This window comes from Desmodus rotundus, chromosome 4 (assembly GCF_022682495.2).
Source record: "Desmodus rotundus isolate HL8 chromosome 4, HLdesRot8A.1, whole genome shotgun sequence".
Taxonomy (NCBI): Eukaryota; Metazoa; Chordata; class Mammalia; order Chiroptera; family Phyllostomidae; genus Desmodus; species Desmodus rotundus.
Genome location: NC_071390.1, coordinates 149,784,827 through 149,802,221, shown reverse-complemented (window position 1 = coordinate 149,802,221; position 17,395 = coordinate 149,784,827). Strand labels below are relative to the sequence as shown.

General features: G+C 40.8%; 1 long non-coding RNA gene across 1 annotated transcript; it reads right to left on the bottom strand.

The window, feature by feature from the left end:
• Positions 1-4,785: 4,785 nt before the first annotated feature.
• On the bottom strand, positions 4,786-16,960 carry LOC123478013 (uncharacterized). Its single transcript, XR_006653108.2, has 5 exons — positions 16,715-16,960; positions 11,506-11,654; positions 10,397-11,083; positions 6,114-6,305; positions 4,786-4,927 (listed from the first exon to the last, which is right to left on the bottom strand). It is a non-coding gene; the product is annotated as an uncharacterized lncRNA (long non-coding RNA).
• Between the last annotated feature and the right edge of the window lie 435 nt (positions 16,961-17,395).

The following is a 17,395-nucleotide window of genomic DNA, read 5'->3' as shown; positions in this document are numbered from 1 at the left end:
ACGCATATGCATCATTCACCTTTGTGTTTTGACTTAGATTCCTTTTTACTCTAAGTGACTGTTCAATCTAAAAGGATTTTAAAGCACTTTGTATCTACATATCCCGAATACAGATATAATTTGTCACCATGTAATTGAAGACCGTCTTCTAATTTGGGGGAAAATAATGGGTTGGGTGATCATATAGAATACAGGGTCCAGCACAAATAATACCCCTTTTTACTACAAAATCTTTTATTGCAAAATCATAAGCATTAATTCTGTAACAGAACAATATCACACTCAAGCACATCATATTACATTTTAGGTGAAATGTTCAAATTAAAACTATAAATTATTACACCCATATTATTACCCTACCAACCACACTCAAGCAGGCGTTACTTCTGCTGGACCCTGTATTCAATAATTATAGTACTGTAGACCTGGAAAGAGCCAAATGTAATCCAAGTCCTTCATTTTACACAGGTGATGACTTGACTCATAAAAAGTAGGTGATTTGTTCACCCTTCTAACCTTATATACAGTGGAGGAGCGCAGAAAGGACCAGGCTTTAGAAGGTAACAGCCCCAGATTTGAACCCTAGTTCTATTGCATAGTAGCTTTGTGGGTCATCTGTAAAACAGGGGTAATGAAACTACTCTTGCAACATGGTCTTAAAAATTAGATGAGGGTATATGCATGGTATATAGTAGGTGCTCAGTGAGTGGTAGTTGTGGTCATTTTCCTCCATCCATGTGAAGGAGGACAGTAATAACATAATGGTTTCCATTGCTGAGCCCTTTTTAGATGCCAGGCAAACACTTTATACACTCTCCTTTTGAATCCTCATAACAACCCTACGACCCAAGTATTATTGATATCATTGTTTATAAATGGATAATGTGGGCTCGGTAAGGTTAAGTAATCACTTGGGAAGTAAGAGGCACGGGCAGGGATCAAACCCACGTCTGTCTGGCTTTCCCCCACTATCCCACATACTTTCCCTAAGTCTTCTGGAATCAGGAGGCTGATTCTACTCCGTAGAGTCCTTCTGTCCATGTCTGTTAGACCAAAGCAGAAGCCATGATTAACTGTTGCAACAAAGATGATTAAAAATCTCAGAACTAATGCTTTGAAATGAATGCAAAGGGGGAAAGCTCCAAATTTCTGCAGTTTTACTTGAGACCCTCAAACCAAGGTGCAACTAGAAGACAGCGAGACAGATGTTTGACTTCCAGCTTACACAGTGGAAGTCTGAGTGCTCTGTATTTGTTTTAGAACATACTTTATAGTGGTTGCTGGTGAAATGATGGGAAGATAGAAACCCCTTTTAGCATTCAGAAATACTTTTTTGGGGTGCATTTTCATTTGAGTGGCAGTGTTACAATTGTCTTCAGAAGATGAAGTTTTTAAGACATTTGCGCTAACTTCCAATGTTACCTGACTTCCACGAGCTCTGCTGTAGTAAAATTCAGGTAAACACAGCGTGACCATGCTCCTGCGAGCCAGGTCATAAGATTAAAACATCCGAGGCCATGTTTTTTTCAGTCTAACAAAGCATGTAGCTGGGGTTACACTTACTGTCTTGGGGTTTTCTTGCTCTATGAAGACTCCGATTTCCTTGGTTTAGGCTGTCTAGTGACTCTTTGTTAGCCAGACTTGTCCCTGGAGATGGTAGTTAAAGGGGAGACTGCAGACTCTCCTGACTGTGCTGGGATTGTGCAGGTCCTTGGTGCTGACGTGGGAAATAGCCTTATTGCCAAGATGCGTATAGCCTGATTTGTAGAACAGAATGCCAACTTGTCACTTCACTGATTTGTCCTTTTGTCACCATTACTACCAGGGTGGGCTAAAAAAATAAAACCCAACAGAATTATCTTCTGGAGGGTGGGCCCCTTATAGCACAGGCTTCCCCTGCTAGGTGAGTGTTCAAGGAACTCATGTGCATCAGTGTAGCAGCTGGCATTGTTGTGAGAGGCTGTGTTCGGACTCAGTGAATGTTTTTTGAAGGCTCTTTCAACCCGTTTGCCCATCTCATGATGAGTGATTTATGAGCGCACCTGCCCACACCGTGCTGAGTGTTCAGCAGTTTTTGACCAAAAACTGCCTGTCCCCTGTGCCCCACCCTCCCTATTCACCCAATCCTGCCCTGAGCAACATTTTTTTGTTTCTCTAGATGAAAAAAGTCCTCAAAGGGAAACATTTTGCTGATGTGAAAGAGGTGAAACTAATAACGGCAGGAGCACTAAAAGGCATCAAAATCGACACTTTCAAAAACTGTTTTGAGCAGTGGAAAAAACATCAGTAGGTGTATTGCATCAGATGGAGACCACTTTGAAGGTGACTGAAGTGTAAACATGTAAGAATAAATACACAATTTTTCATAAATAAATTCCAGGTTTTTGGGTTCCCCCTTATATATCTGGAAAGACAAATTACAACCAGTTAATCCATCAACAGGTATTTTAGGAACATTTAAAGGGTATTGACTTTGCTATAGACACCATGGAAGTACAATATACTGGAATGATCAAGAGGTCTGGGGCAAGAAAGCTCGAGTCCCGATGATGGTGATGGTCACGATGGCAACAACAGGGCTGACCATGATAATGGTGGTGTTGGTGGTGACAACTTCCGATTTCTGAGCATCTTTCATGTATCAGGATCAAGGACCTATGTGTTTCTAACACTTCCGCTCCAACATGCCTCACTTCATTGTCCTCCTACAGTGCTCTAACATTGGAGAGGCTCTGTGGGTAACTCACATTAACAACCCACTGTTAGAAAGTTACAGGGTGAGGGATACCAGCAGCATGATATCAGAAATGTAAGTTGGTCTATGGCCATACCACCCAGAACATGCCCAATCTCGTCTGATCTTGGAAACTAAGCAGGGTTGGGCCTGGTTAGTACTTGGATGGGAGAAATGTACTGTATTTTTCAGACTATAAGGCACACCTTTTCCTGCCAAATTTGGGAGGAAAATGGGGGTGTGTCTTATAGTCCAAATGCAGCTTACCTGGCTCGCTGGAGGTGGAGTGGGGACAGAGGTGGAGTGGGTTTTTTCTCCTATTTTCCTCCTCTAAAACCTAGGTGCATCTTATGGTCTGGTGTATCTTATAATCTGAAAAATACAGTAAATTAAATCCCTTCCCTTCTCTACGCTTCCTCTTTCTGGTGATAATAATGTATCTAGGAGCTATCAAAGGGTAGCTGTCAGGGTCAAGTCAGAGGCTTATGAAAACTACAGGTGAATGGAAGACATTTCATGACTGGTAGTCATTAATCATATTATTACTATCGTGAGACATAGTCACGTCCTCTCGGCATCAAGGAAGAGAGTTTAAGAATATGATCAACAATGACAGATGCCAGAGAAAAGCCAAAAGTTAAAGAGACTAAGACTCAGGTAATGTTGCTTTGTTACCATGGAGTTGTCGGAAAAGGAAGTAAGGTAGGTCATGTGGCTGGGCATGAAGAGCTAACTGGAAATTCCTGGACCCTCCCTGTGCCTGCAGTACACTAGCCAAGGTCTTGCATCATGCTCTCTTTTTTATAGTTTCACTTTGGGGCTGTGCTCACCCCGATTTCCAAGCCTCATTTCCCTGGTCCTTGGATGGCCATGTTGGCGTCATTGGGGCAGACTCAGATCCACGTGCTCTTCGTCACTTTCTCCTGGAGCTGCCCTCCATGGCTCCTCTCCCACCCAGGCGAGGCTGATTCTGTTTCCAGGGAAGCTGTCCTCAACCTCAGTCCTGGGATTTGTGAGTGGAAGACACTAAAAAATTCTAGGCTACTGAAGCTGCACAAGGGTGGGATGATGAGAACCACCTCCTCTGTCTCCTGCTTGACTGTAATTGTCATCAGCTTTGTTTTCTAGCCTTACAGCAAACAATCAATAAAATGCTGTAAAATGTCCCATTTTGCAGAACAGTTGTTTCAGCAAATTTCAGTATTTGCTTTGGGCTGTGGTAGTTTGGAATAAATTTAAATTATATAAACAAAGTGTTACTGCTTCTGAATATTTCAGCTTTTATCTTTTTCCCCACGATTGCTCTAAATCTGAGGGAGAGCAGCCTTGGACGTCAGATGCCCCTTCTTGGAGACTGCACAATGAACTTGGCGGAAAAACATCTCAGAGCTGATTTTAATCAAATACTCCATGAATCAACAATCCTATAGAATTAAAAAAATAGACAATACATATTTATGGTAACATTTTCAAACAGAACAGAAGGGTAAACAGTGAAAAGTATGTCTTCTTCTCTGATTCCTCTCCCATTTTTTACAGCAAGTTGGTGGCATGATACAATCCAACCTGAATACAGATAAAATTTGAGGTTTTGTATTAAGAATAATGCATGTTTCCTACTTTATCAATGCTGTATATTTGCAAACTATGAAAGTAGTGAATGTCCTGACAAATATATATGACATCAACAACAGCAAAAGCCCAGACATAGACAAAGAGGACAGAGAGAAAAAAGAAAGCAAAATATAACCAGAGACATTGAAATAAAGAACAAACTGACAGTAACCAGGGGGGAGAGGGGAGGGGATACTGGGGGAAAGAAAGGGAAGGGTCATCAAGGAACACGTATAAAGGACCCAGGGACAAAGCCAAAGCAGGGAAGGATTGAGGGTGGGGGAGAGTGGTGGTGGGAAAATGGAAACAACTGTACTTGAACAACAATAAAAGAAAAGAAAAAAGAAGGCACTCAAGGTGGTGAAGCACAACCCTCTGACTCTGACATGGCCCCTTGGGTTGCACTTTACCATTTCTGCGTTACCACACACCTCGTTCACGAAACCACCAAGTCGGGAACGCTGTGGTGACATGTAGCGCAGAGTCAGACTCGTCCTCCATGTAACTGCTTAGAAAAACCGCCTCCTGTGATGGCCCCTTCGAATAATTCACACAGGCAGCCAAAGTCCTTTGCTCCAGCTTTACAAAAGAATTTCAGAAATTACTTGGAGGAAAACAAAATTGCCATGGTCATCTTGAATTTCAAGCAGTGTCTCATATTTCCCTGGCCCCATCCTGACACTGTTATTTCTTCCCAGCATGAAACAAAAACAGAAGTATCTGTTTATAATACCCTTAGGTAGTTTCTTACAAATACCTATTCTCATTCAAAAAAACAAAAACAAGTAACTGAAAACTAAAAGTCCAAGGAAAGCCTCAAGTCTATGTCAGTGCCCTCAGGGCGCCTTCACAATGTTTTTGCCTTTAAGCTCGGTTTCCTGGGGTCTACTGGGTTTGGCCCAGAGTAGATACAATCCAGGTTCTTCTCATGCCTTTTGTTTTTCGTTCACCTGCACAAGATGGTCACTGGAAATTCAAACACCTCTATAGAAGACACATACAACTTCCAAGTTAAAATATTTCACACATGGATCATAAATGAGAAATTCTGGATGGGATATCCCCCTATCCCACCCCTTCATCCTCCTTATATTCTCCAGGCTCTGAAGCTCTTCTCCAGTAGAACTCAGAAACCTAAACATTAGAAATGGATGCAATCTCAGGCCAACCAGAGCCAGGATGTAATCATTATTAACTCCTAATCAAGAATTTCTGTTTCAGTGACGGTTCTACAACGGTAAATGAGCAATTCAGTATGTTTTCTTCAGATCAGTTAGTTTCTGCAATTCTTCTCCACTCCCTTTTCCATAACCTAGTCCTTTTTTTCCTCTTTAATTTCTAAATTCACTTAAATTATATATCTCTCAATTTACATATAGCGAGTGACTTATCCTGGGATAGTCTGACTCTACAGAAATATGTAGTTTCTGGCACATAAATTTTACTTGAGTGTGGATTCTAAGTGTCTTGAGGCCAAGGTCTGTGTCTTACATTGTGTCTACAGCCCTGGAAGGACTATGCATGAAGGATGCGTGAGTTGGTAGATAGAAGACTAGGTGGAACCAGGGACAGATGGGTGGGTAGATGAGGTTGCTATGAAATATGAACTTGCCATATGAAATAAAAGTTTCAAGAATTGAAGATGGTCAAAGGAGCATGACCTAAAAGATAATCATAAAAGATTAAAGCAGCAGCTAAAATAACATATGCAGATTCCTTAGAAAAGTGAAAACCATAACAAACCATTAAAAGTTTCCAATACTACCGTAGCTGGTGTGGCTCAGTGGATTGAGTGCCAGCCTGTGAACTGAGAGGTCTCTGGTTCAATTCCTAGTCAGGACACATACTTGGGTTGCAGGCCAGGTCCCTGGTTGGGGCATGTGAGGGGCAACCGACTGATGTTTCTCTCACACATTGATGTTTCTCTCCCTCTTTTTCTCCCTCCTTTCCTCTCTCTCTGAAAATAAAGAAATAAAATCTTTTAAAAAAAAGTTTCCAATACTTTCTTTTTAAGTTACAGGACTAAAACCATATATTGAGTCTTTCTAAAGTTTTCAGTTGTGAAAATTAGTCTGCCTTCCAAACACGTTTAGAATGTATGACTTATCATCTGTCTTCTCTGCTATTTATTGAGAAAGGTTATGTTGAAAGTCATTAGAAAAGTAATTCTCTCTTGATTTTTCAAGAAAAATCCCAGATGTGACCTGCATATTGATAATAGAGAATTTAGTTGGCCAGCAAGAGCTGAATAGGATTTTCGTTGTATTTTCAATTAGGGTTTCTATCATTTTTCCCCCCTTTTTTCAAGGACAAATTCAAATATCTTCTTTCTTCCTGTCCATGACTGTTACTCTGGTGGGAAACTCCTATAGAATACAGAGATATTTTAGGTGGTTAAAAATCCAATTGACAAATATTTTTGTAAAAAATCCACCTTGAGATCAAAGTATCACATTCAGCTCTGAAACCTGATAAATGGGAATGCAGGGTAGGTCCCTTAATCTCTCAGTATCACTACCTGAGAAAGGCTGAGTGATTATGCAAATCAGACCCTGTACGTTAAGTTACTTTGTTAAAATGACCAATTCTGCAGTGGAATTTAATCACTTGAACCCTGGCATTTTTCAGACACCAGCTACCACGATCCAGCGTTCACACCGTCAGTCACATACCACCCTGCATCTATTAATGTCACCTGGGTAATCCTTTGCCCTGAAGTCATGATAATAAATTTTAATTAGTTAATACAAATGATGGCCCTTATTTGTTAAAGTAATTTGTGAGTGAGAGAAGGAAATTACTATGAAATATATGTTGTAACATCAATTTGCATTTTGACCAAATACTGGGTTGTATGTGGAACCCGAGGACAATATTAATAGGTTCTCTGTAACTTGTGAAGCAAAAACTTATGCCCAGGAGATAAACTTCCAAAAAACTACCAAAGTAAATATAAAATGACCATCACAGAACCAAGAGCATGATGATATTTAAACAAACTTCCCTTCTGAAATGTTTGATAGAATTCAAAGAAAATAACCACATCTCAGAGACTTTAGGAAAATATGCAAATTAAGAGAAGCTGGAAGGGAATTTGCAAACATGGAAACAGTTATGTTGGGCTGCTAGAATCACAAATAGGTTTTGTTCTTTTTTATTCCCCTATTTTATGAACTGTTGTAATAAAAAGAAAATGGCTCAATTGTGCACTTAGGTCCAGGGTTTGATTGATCAAGTCAGAGAGCTCTGGGCATCTGTTTTCTCCCTGGAATAGTCTACTGTTTGCAGAAGCTATTTGGGGTTTTTATTAAGACCTGGAGGAAAAGAAGAAAAGGTGTGTGCGTGTGTGCGCGCGCGTGTACACATTCAGTTCTTTCTTATAATGCTGTTCTTTTCAGCTACACGAGAGAGGGTGTTTTCTTTGTACACATTCTCTTTTTCTCCTCTGATGCTTGCTTTTTAGGACAACTTGCTGGAAAAAAATATCTAGTCAATAAGAGATCCCCTGGTTACAAGTAATTATATTTTCCTCTTCTATGTCATTGTCTCTGCCTTTCTAAAAACAATATTGTATTCTGAAAAAAAAATACACATGATTGCTATACCTTTCAGCCAACTTCCTGAAGCATATTAGTAGGTTAAGATAATTTTCAAGTCACTTGTCAAAGGTGATAAAAATGTAGCACTCTGTGTTTGTATAATCAATCCTCTACAAATAGTCATTCTGAGATAATAAACTGTGGCCTTAAATTGAAAAATAAAATTGAGGGAGAGGAATAGTGGATGAAGTAAGGAAATATGGATTCAAGTTCTGACTTGGCTACTTTTAGTCTCCCAGCAGATTTTAGACTCAGTTTCCCCATGTGTGCAATGGCCAAAGTGTTCTGACCCTTTTTTAGAAGACTTATGTAAAAATGCTCTATAAGATTGGCTGTTTTGTGGAAGGTTTTTTGTTTGTTTGGTTTGGTCTGTCTGCAAACCCAAAGAAGAAGTTTCAGCTCTTCTCTCCAAGAACAGGCCCTGCTCATCATAACACACTCCAGCACATGTCCTAGCCTAGAAAACAATAGGTTTCATCCTCCCTGGTGCTGGCACTCGCCGACCTGGGCCTGCGTGCAATCAGAGACCCCTCACGCTGCTGAGAGAATTATTTCCAGTGACTCAGGATGCTTGCTGAAGCCAGAGGGACCATCTAAAACCACCGTGTCAGGCTCTAAGTCTTTCCAAACAAGACCTCCTTCCTGGCAATAGACTGAATCACTCTCTCACAATAATATTCCATCCACCAAAATGTCTCTGGAGGACATTTTGTTTATTGTCATCTGTGGAAAATAGAAAGCCTGAATGAAGCTTTCTAAATTCTTTATTCATTTGGCAGGGTCTTGAAACAAGTCACAGCTAAGGGCAGAAAGAATAGAAAATGAACCCCGGGCTGACTTATGAAATATGTGAGCTTGCAGTTGCCTTGACATCCAGCTCCTTTATGATCTGTCCTTTTGATTGGGAAATATTTTACCTTCAGCATTTTCATGTGATTGTGTAGTGGTCGTTGTTCCCAATAAAAGATAAGGTCTTCGGGGCAAGGCTTCCTTTCCTTCAAGGATATAGCAATGGAAACAGGAGAGTTCTCAGTTTATCCATAGGCTGGAGGGAAAGTTCTAACAGTCTCTGAAATATCCAGTGAAGAGACAGGCAGGCGTTTAGTGGTGGGAGGCCCAGGATGAGGACGAAAGAATGCAGTGCAAAGAGGGCTCTGTAGACTTGGGCGGGGGGGAACACCTTCAGGAAGGTTTTGTAAACAGGAGCCAGAGATGAATTGTCTACGTTTAAAGACAAAACAAGGAGAAGCGAAACAGTGAATGAAGATCTGGCTGAGGGCTGAGACTGACTTTTTCTAAGGTGGGAGCAATAGAAATTTCTTAATGACCCCATAGGGTTGCTGGGTTGCTGGACGTGCTAACACTCCAATTTTCTCCATTAAAAGTGGCAAAACAGATCCATTTCTGCTGACATGAAACATATAGGAGAATAGATGTTAATCTTATAATCAACCAGATCCATAACAGTTACAAAATAGAAGTACCACGAATGAGAGAAAACTGCAGGGAGTTAAAAGGACATACACGTATCTTCTGTACAACGGTTCTAGGTGTGGGTAAAAGGTTTCCTAAATATAGGGACCTTTAACTGATAGGGACCAGTAAGATCTCCTGAGGTGTGTATGGGAGATTGGTAAATCCTTAGGAGACAGCCTCAGAGGGACACTTCTGTGATTAGGAGGATGATGGAGGAAAGTTCTGTCATGGATTGCAGATTCCCAAGGACTGAGCAGGAAGGTTTGGAAGGGAAGGAAATCATGGGAGGCTGGGTGAAGGCCTCATTCACTCCCCACCCCTTCCATAGCAAGGGATTAATGGAGTAATCCATTCTCTGCTTTTGCTGCCTTGTCCCAAAGTTGATCTGGGATTTTTTTTAGCCCCTGACCCTTACCCAGCCTGTTTGTCAGAAAGAATTAGAGTGTCAAATAATTCAAAGTATCTGTGACTACCCAGAGGGTCTTAACACTGAACTCCTCGGGAACTTTGGAAATGAGAAGTCAACCAGGAATATACTTCCCAGGTGAAGCTGAGGAACAGGAGCTGGGGATAGAATGGCTGCAGCCTCCTGCTGCCAGAAAAGAGAGCAAGTGAGTTTGTAGTTTGGGGCTGAAAAGCCTACAACTTGTAAAGATGAGTCTCAGAAGGTCCCAGCCACTCAGATGGAAGGCATTTCATGGTCTGGCCATCTGGCAGTTTTCTGCTTTATCTTACTTTCATAGAAGGTCTAGTCTTGTTTTGTCCAAAACGGTAGCCACGTGGTGCATGTGGCTACTGAGCCCTTGAAATGTGGCTAGTCCATTTGCAATGTGCTGTAGATATAAAATACACACTGGCCTTCAAAGACTTAGTATGAAAAAAGCAGGTAAAATATCTTATTAATAATTTTATATTGATTACTCAGTGAAATAATGTTCTGGATATTGGGTTAAATAAAAAAAAACATTATTACCATTCATTTCTCCTCTTCCTTTCACCTTTTCTTAGATGTGATTACTGGAAAGTTTAAAGTTGCACGTTCACATTTGTGCTTCACTCTATTTCTGCTGGACTGCGCTCGCTGGTCTAGTCAGAACATCACCTTCTCCATTTCATCTCTTCTTCCGTAGATGGCAATTTACCCACCACAGCAATGTGCTTATGGGATTAGGAGTGGAAAAGATGTACCACCGATTCTGTGTTCATTTCAATGTGCTGCATACTCCTCACCTTAACCACCTAAGAGAGAGTGAAGAACATGCATGGCCTGTCTACACCTTAGGCTTCACAATGGGCTTCCTTGAAGTTCCTGTCAGTAGAGGGAGGGGTTGGCTGCTCCCAGCTCCACTCCCCTGAACGCTCCATCTGCCTTGCCTCCCAGTCACTTGTGCATTGAGAATTGTTCCTGCCAGTTCTGCCTCTCACAGATGTAGCTTTAGGGAAGGACCTGCAACAGTTCTCAGGGCATCAGGGGAAAAGGCGGCATTGGGCCAGGAATTTTTTCCTTCCAAATGCAATGTTTACAAATGCAGCTGTGAAGCACTTGCTTCCTCTCAGCACAGAGCCACACACTTGCCACCTCTGTTCTCCTTGAGATGGGAAGAGGCCTCTCCCAGGGGAATCTGCATTTTAAGATGGAATTCTTGAAAGCTCCAAAAGCCTGCAGTATGGGGGGAAAAAAAAAAGAGGAGCTAATGAGGTAATTTGAAACCTGATGGCAGACAGTGAGGAGAGTTTTGTCTCCTACTTCCTCTCCTTGTCAAGTCAAACCCAGGAAATGTCTTGCGTTAATCTTAAAATGACCCATTGGCAATGAGTTGAGAGCAGAATTCTAAAGACAGAGGGGGATTTGGATCGAGAGAGACATGAATGAGATCCTGACAGTAATAGCTGGCATTTATTAAGCCCTTTCATGGGCTTGGCCCTATTATAAGCATTAATTCACTTAATCTTCATCACAGTCCTATAGGGTGAAGTCACGTATTACTTCCAAGTTACAGGAGTGTAAACTGAGGCAAGGGGTTGTTACATCATTTGCTTAAGCTATAAAGTCATAAGCTATAAACACCAAAGATTACTTACAGCTTAACTCCAGAGCCAGCGCACGTAACCCACGGTCTTTCAGGTGTGAAGGGAGTGCAGAAGAAGTGAGCAAGCTTGGCTTCCTCCATCTAAGTCAGCAAATTTAATCTTCCCATAGAAGTTCCAAAACTTGTACATTTTTGTAACCTCTGAAATATTCATGATCCTTCCTACACTTAATGCAAGAGCTCAGAGTGCCTTGGCTTCAGTGTTGATGAAGAGCACATTTGTAGTAGAAAACTTCCTATATGTGATATTTTAAAATGCAGCCCTCTGAAATATAAGTTTCTTGACAGAGGTTTTTCTTTTTTCTTCTTTTAAATTTGTCATTGTGTTCTCAATTCCTGGGATGGTGTCTGGCATGTAACTGGTGTTCACTAAGTACAACTAACCATTCCCTCCAAGTTTTACTTGTGTAGAAATGGAGAAGAGTTCATACCATTCCTTTTCCCAAAGAACCAAGGGGACAGTTAGTCAATAGAAGATAATGTTATTTATTATTATCTCTTATATAATCTTTTACATTCTTTTTGGCCCAGAAACTTTAATTACCAATGGGCAAATATTTCTTTAATTATTTGGACACAATTTTGATGTCATAGTCAAACCATTGGACTTGTACATTTTAATAAGAATAAGACTACAAGCAAGTAAACAAATGAAACAATGCAAACATTCCTATTTAACAGGCCTTGTTGGATTAAAAAGAAATATTTTTGGTAACTGATAATTTCAGAGGACCCATTATATTCTATTCATTGCATTTATCCCTCCTCAAAAAGTATAAAACAAGTGTTCCTTTTTTTATGAGTCAAAATTGCATCATGTATAAATAATTGGTTTTCAGTGATGCACGCAAATAATATTAGAATTTGTTTTAAATGTGGAAGCAATTGTGGAATATAATTACAGAGTATGCGATTCAACACCCTCTTGCTCATTAATATATATGGACCCTCTAATGGATGTTCATTATTTCTTGAGAATCAAATCTGGCAGGTCAGATCCAAAGACCGTTTTCCCTGGTTGTCAAATGGATAATAGTCTCAAAAGCAAATCAATAGCCATATCCCAATCAATCGCAACATTTAGACTAGCAAGATCCACTCAAAACCCCACTTTGATTAGTACTCAGAAAGAAATATTAATTATAGGGAAATAAAATCTGCTACATAAAGCTTACCTCTTCTCATTTGACCCCTCCCCTTTCCATTTCAGTGGGAAGTGGGCAAAAAGAGCATTTTGGCTTTGGTTTTAGTGGTTGGGGATGGGAGAGAAAAGCGTTCTGTATTTATATAACTCATGTACATGTTTGTGTGGACCCAATCACAACCACTTCTGGCATCCTTGCAAAATTCATAGTGATTTCTCAGTTTTGCAAATTTTGCAAACTTTGGCTTATTCACATTTGTAATTCTAAATTGTCATTAAAATTCCATGGCTTTGTGCCATTTCCTCTACAGCCTTCCCTTTGGGGGTAACCTGTGAAAATGAAGGAATGAGTGGGTCCTTATAAACTCTGTTAAGCTAGCCAGACTGGCTTCAAATACCAGCCTTGGAAGTGAAAGTGCACAGGCTCAAAAGCCCTTGGGCACCGCCTGCCATGTTTATGACAGTGTCCAATGTCACGAGCGCCCTCTCCCTATCCCTGAGCTGATGTAATATGTTAGCTGATAACTGAAGTCTGAAGAGGAGTTAGGGCAGGGAGGCAGGTGTTCCAGAGGGTGTGGACAACCCGTGCACGCGTTCAAAGGCCAGAGAGAGATGGCACACTCGAGGCGCTGAGAGCAGGTTGGGAACGACGGGGCACTGTTTGAGTGTGAAGATGAGGCTGGAGGCGCAGGCCAGTGAGATCTGGGGTAACTCACCCTGCCACTTCCAGACACACTGCTCCATTCAGAAGAGCAAGGGCCATGCTAAACTCAAACCCCAATTTGATTAGTACTCAGAAAGAAATGTTAATTATAGGGATCTAAAATACACTATGTTAGTGGGTAGAGTAGGCTAAAGGGGCATATTGGCTTTGGTTTAAACGTTATTCTCAAGGCTAAGGCTATTGGTTGAAATGTTTTAAAGATGAGAGCAATGTAATTAGAATTTCATTTTAGAAAAGACAAAAAGCGTTCTAAAATTGTGATAGTTGTGTGTATGTGTTTGGATGGATAGATCTTTAAGATGTAGAATTAAGTCTTTATGACTGGATGTGGGAGGGTGGGTTTGAGATGACACCCAAGTTTCCAGGTCAGGTAACTTAAAGGATGATGGTGCCATTGATCAAAGTAGGTATCATTAAGTACTATAGTTACTAGGAAACAAATATGGGCGAGGGCATGAAGACTTGGAAAAATAAGATAATGTAGCTTTATGAAGACTTCCCTGTAGCATGTAACTCTCTAATGTGCACAGAAGGAGAAAAAAACAGTATCATCAAAACCCAGGGATTCTGATTTAATTGGTTAGAATAGGGCTGGGCATTGTTTTTGTTTGTTTGGGAGTTTTTTAAGATAAAAATACACAAGCTGAATCTACCCTCTTAGAGTTTTAAGTGTGCCGTACATTATTGTTACCTATATGCACACTGCTGTACAGCAGTCCTCTGAACTTTTCCATCTTGCGTTGAAACTCTATATTCATTGAGCCGCAACCCCCCATTTCTCTCTCCTCATCATCCCTGGTGACCACCAGACTTTCAGCTTCTATCAGGTTGACTTCGTCAGACACCTCACCTGAGTGGAACCATGTAGTATTTGTCCTATGACTGGCTTATTTTACTTAGCACAGTATCCTCAAGTTTCGTCTATGTTGTAGTGTAAGATCTTTTCGAAGGCTCAATGACATTCCATTGTAGGTATATACCTTATTTTCTGTGTGCACTCATCCATTAATGAAAAATTCTTTCCATCTTAGCCATTGTGAACATTGCTGCAGTGAACATTGGAGGGCAAGTATTTCTTTAATATCCTGATTTCTTTTGGATAAGCAGCCAGAAGTAAGATTGTTGAATCATATAGTAGTTTTATTTTTGATTTTTTGGAGGAAACTCCATACTGTTTCCCATAGTGGCTGCACCATTTTACATTCCCACCAACAGTGCACAAGGTTTTAATTTCTGTACATCATTACCAACACTTACTATCTTCTGGTTTTCCTTTTTGCTTTTTTATAAGAGCCATTCTAACAGATGAGTGGGTGACGCGGTATCTCATTGTGGTTTTGATTTGCATTTGCCTGATGATGAGTGATGTTGAGCACCTTTTCATGTACCTGTTGGCCGTTCATATGTCCTTTTTGGAGAAATGTCTATTTAAGTCTTTTGTGAATTACTTGGGTTTTTGCGGAGGTTGTAGGACTTTTTTTTACATATTTTGGATATTAACCTCTAACTGGATATTTGGTTTGCAAGTAATTTCCTCTATTCTGTAGGTTTCCTTTTCATTTTGTTGTTTCCTTTTCCGTATGGAAGAATTTTAGTTTCATGAAGAATTTAGTTTTATTGTTTATTGTGCTTTTGTTCCCTGTGTTCGTGGTGTCATAGCCAAGACATCACAGGCATTAAGTGTTTATAAAGCGCCTCAAAGTGACTTTAATGTGCAGCTAGAAGAACCCCAGCATTATCCCTTGATGTAAATTATGCTTTGCCACGACATAAAGCAAACGGTTCCGCCGGGCACGACAGTTCTCTCGGGCACAGGCCAGCAGCGAGCCACGTCTTTGGCCCATTTGGCATGGCGACTTCTAGAGTTACCGTGTTGTGTCTGGATTTCCAGATCGGGTAGGGCCAGAGCAGAAGAAGTGAAGTTTGAAAGAGCACATTCAATATTGTTTCCAAGTTTTATTTCTGAATAATCATTCTTTTTCATAATTTAAGCTAGAAAAAGTAAAGCCCAGCAAGGTCTATTTTACTCCTGAAATATTCAGTGATTCTGAAGGGCAGGGTGTGTGTGTGTGTGTGTGTGTGTGTGTGTGAACACAAAATGAAAACGTCAGGAGATGGCATCCGCATTTAATTTTGTTTAGTGGGTTTTAAAGTTTAGGAAACCAGGAATAGAGAGTTAGTCCCTGATTTGGCAGGTGCATTCATTCATACATGAACTATTTATTGAGTGCCTCCTAGGCCTCCATGACTTTGCTGGACCTCTAGCTATATTGTTTCCAGTCTACTAGCCCTGAGAGGTAGGTATTGTTACACCTATTATAGAGAGAAAAGTGCAGCAAAGAATGATACAACAGGGTCACACAGCTTAGAAGTGGCTAGAATGTCAGTTCCTAATGGCAGGGCTCTATGTCCTGTCTGCTGCTGCAGCCTCAGTTTCAGGAGAGTGTTGGGCATATTGTTTTTTTGTTTTAAAGATTTTATTTATTAATTTTTAGAGAGAGGAAGGGAGGGAGAAAGAGAGGGAGAGAAACATCAATGTGCAATAGATGCATTGATAGGCTGCCTCTCACATGCACCCAACTGGGGACCTGGCCTGCAACCCGGGCACGTGCTCTGACTGGGAATCGAACTGTCGACCTTTCAGTTTACAGGCTGGCACTCAAACCACTGAGCCACACCAGCCAGGGCAGTGGTGGGCATATGTGAAGCACCCAAAATATATTTGTGGAAAAGGCTGAGATGAAGATTGGATGTGGTTCTGTCAGTGTGTCTGGAACTGCTGTTTTCCTCTCATACTCTCTCCTCCTAGCCTGCCTTGCTGTCCCCTCTTAGGTCAGAGGAAGCTATGTTCCCCCAAACCCACCCCCACCTCCGCTTCACATGGCTGCATCTTATTCTGGGAGGCTGTTCGGGCCCCATCTGACTGGGTCCTTCAGTGCATTGTGGGGAGAGCATTTATTCATCCAGGAAATATCCGTTTGCATCTGGTTGATCTGGAGTGTGAGGAGTACAATTACTACTGTGTGTCCACAGGAAGCTTAATATGTCAAATTCAACAGTATTTAACAAAATATCATGTACGATGGTCCTAGAGTGGAATCATCAAAGTGTTCAAAGTGAAAATAGAGAATGCCCTATATTGACAAGGCCATTTTAATTTCCTCCCTTAATGGAAATTATTTTCACTTTGATTCTAACAATCTTTGAACTATAAGTGACACTCTATTTCCAAACTATGCCAGCTAAACTAAAAACCACTGACTTGTTTCTACAGCTTAGATGTGAAGGCTTTCAAGGAAGAAAGAAAGAGAGAAAGAAATGGAGTACACTTACTGTTTTTGATCACTCTGGTTTTATTGTCTTAGAGCCCTCAGCTGAGGATTTGGGAACCCGTCATGTCACCGAAGCCACAGCGAGCACTTACTGCTGCTTCCACTTCCCACACACAAACTTTCTAATCATAAAAGGGCCTTTTCAGACTGATCCAGGGCCTATAATCTTATTTGCAGCTCCTAATTGGAGGACTGTGTTTGTTGAAAAGAACAGAAGTCTTCAGTCATTTAGAATAAAGCTGGCTCATCAACCCCTGTGGGAAGAAAAGAACTATTTATTTTATCCGTTAATCCCAAATACAAACACAATAAAGCTGTCTTTTCTAATAGTGACCTATTTCATGTTAAATTGGGATAAAGCTAGCTTTGCTCAATAAGAGTATTGTGGTCAACAGAAAAAGTCAATCTTATTAGGATGCCTGTTGAATACCTTTCAATAACTTATCTTTTAAAATGCTGAACCCAAATCCCACTTGAATTCTTTATGTTGTCTGACGCGAAATGCAAATCTGGAAGGGAAATAACCTCAACTAGTGAGCCCCATCTAGTGACAGGGAAGTAAATTGCTGTTCAGAAACCTGGTCTGTGATTAGGCTGTACCTCGAATCTGATTTTTTATGCTTCTCTCTGTGCCCAAGCCCTTATGTTTTTGTTTGTATCTGGTTTTCTTTGCCTACACTTT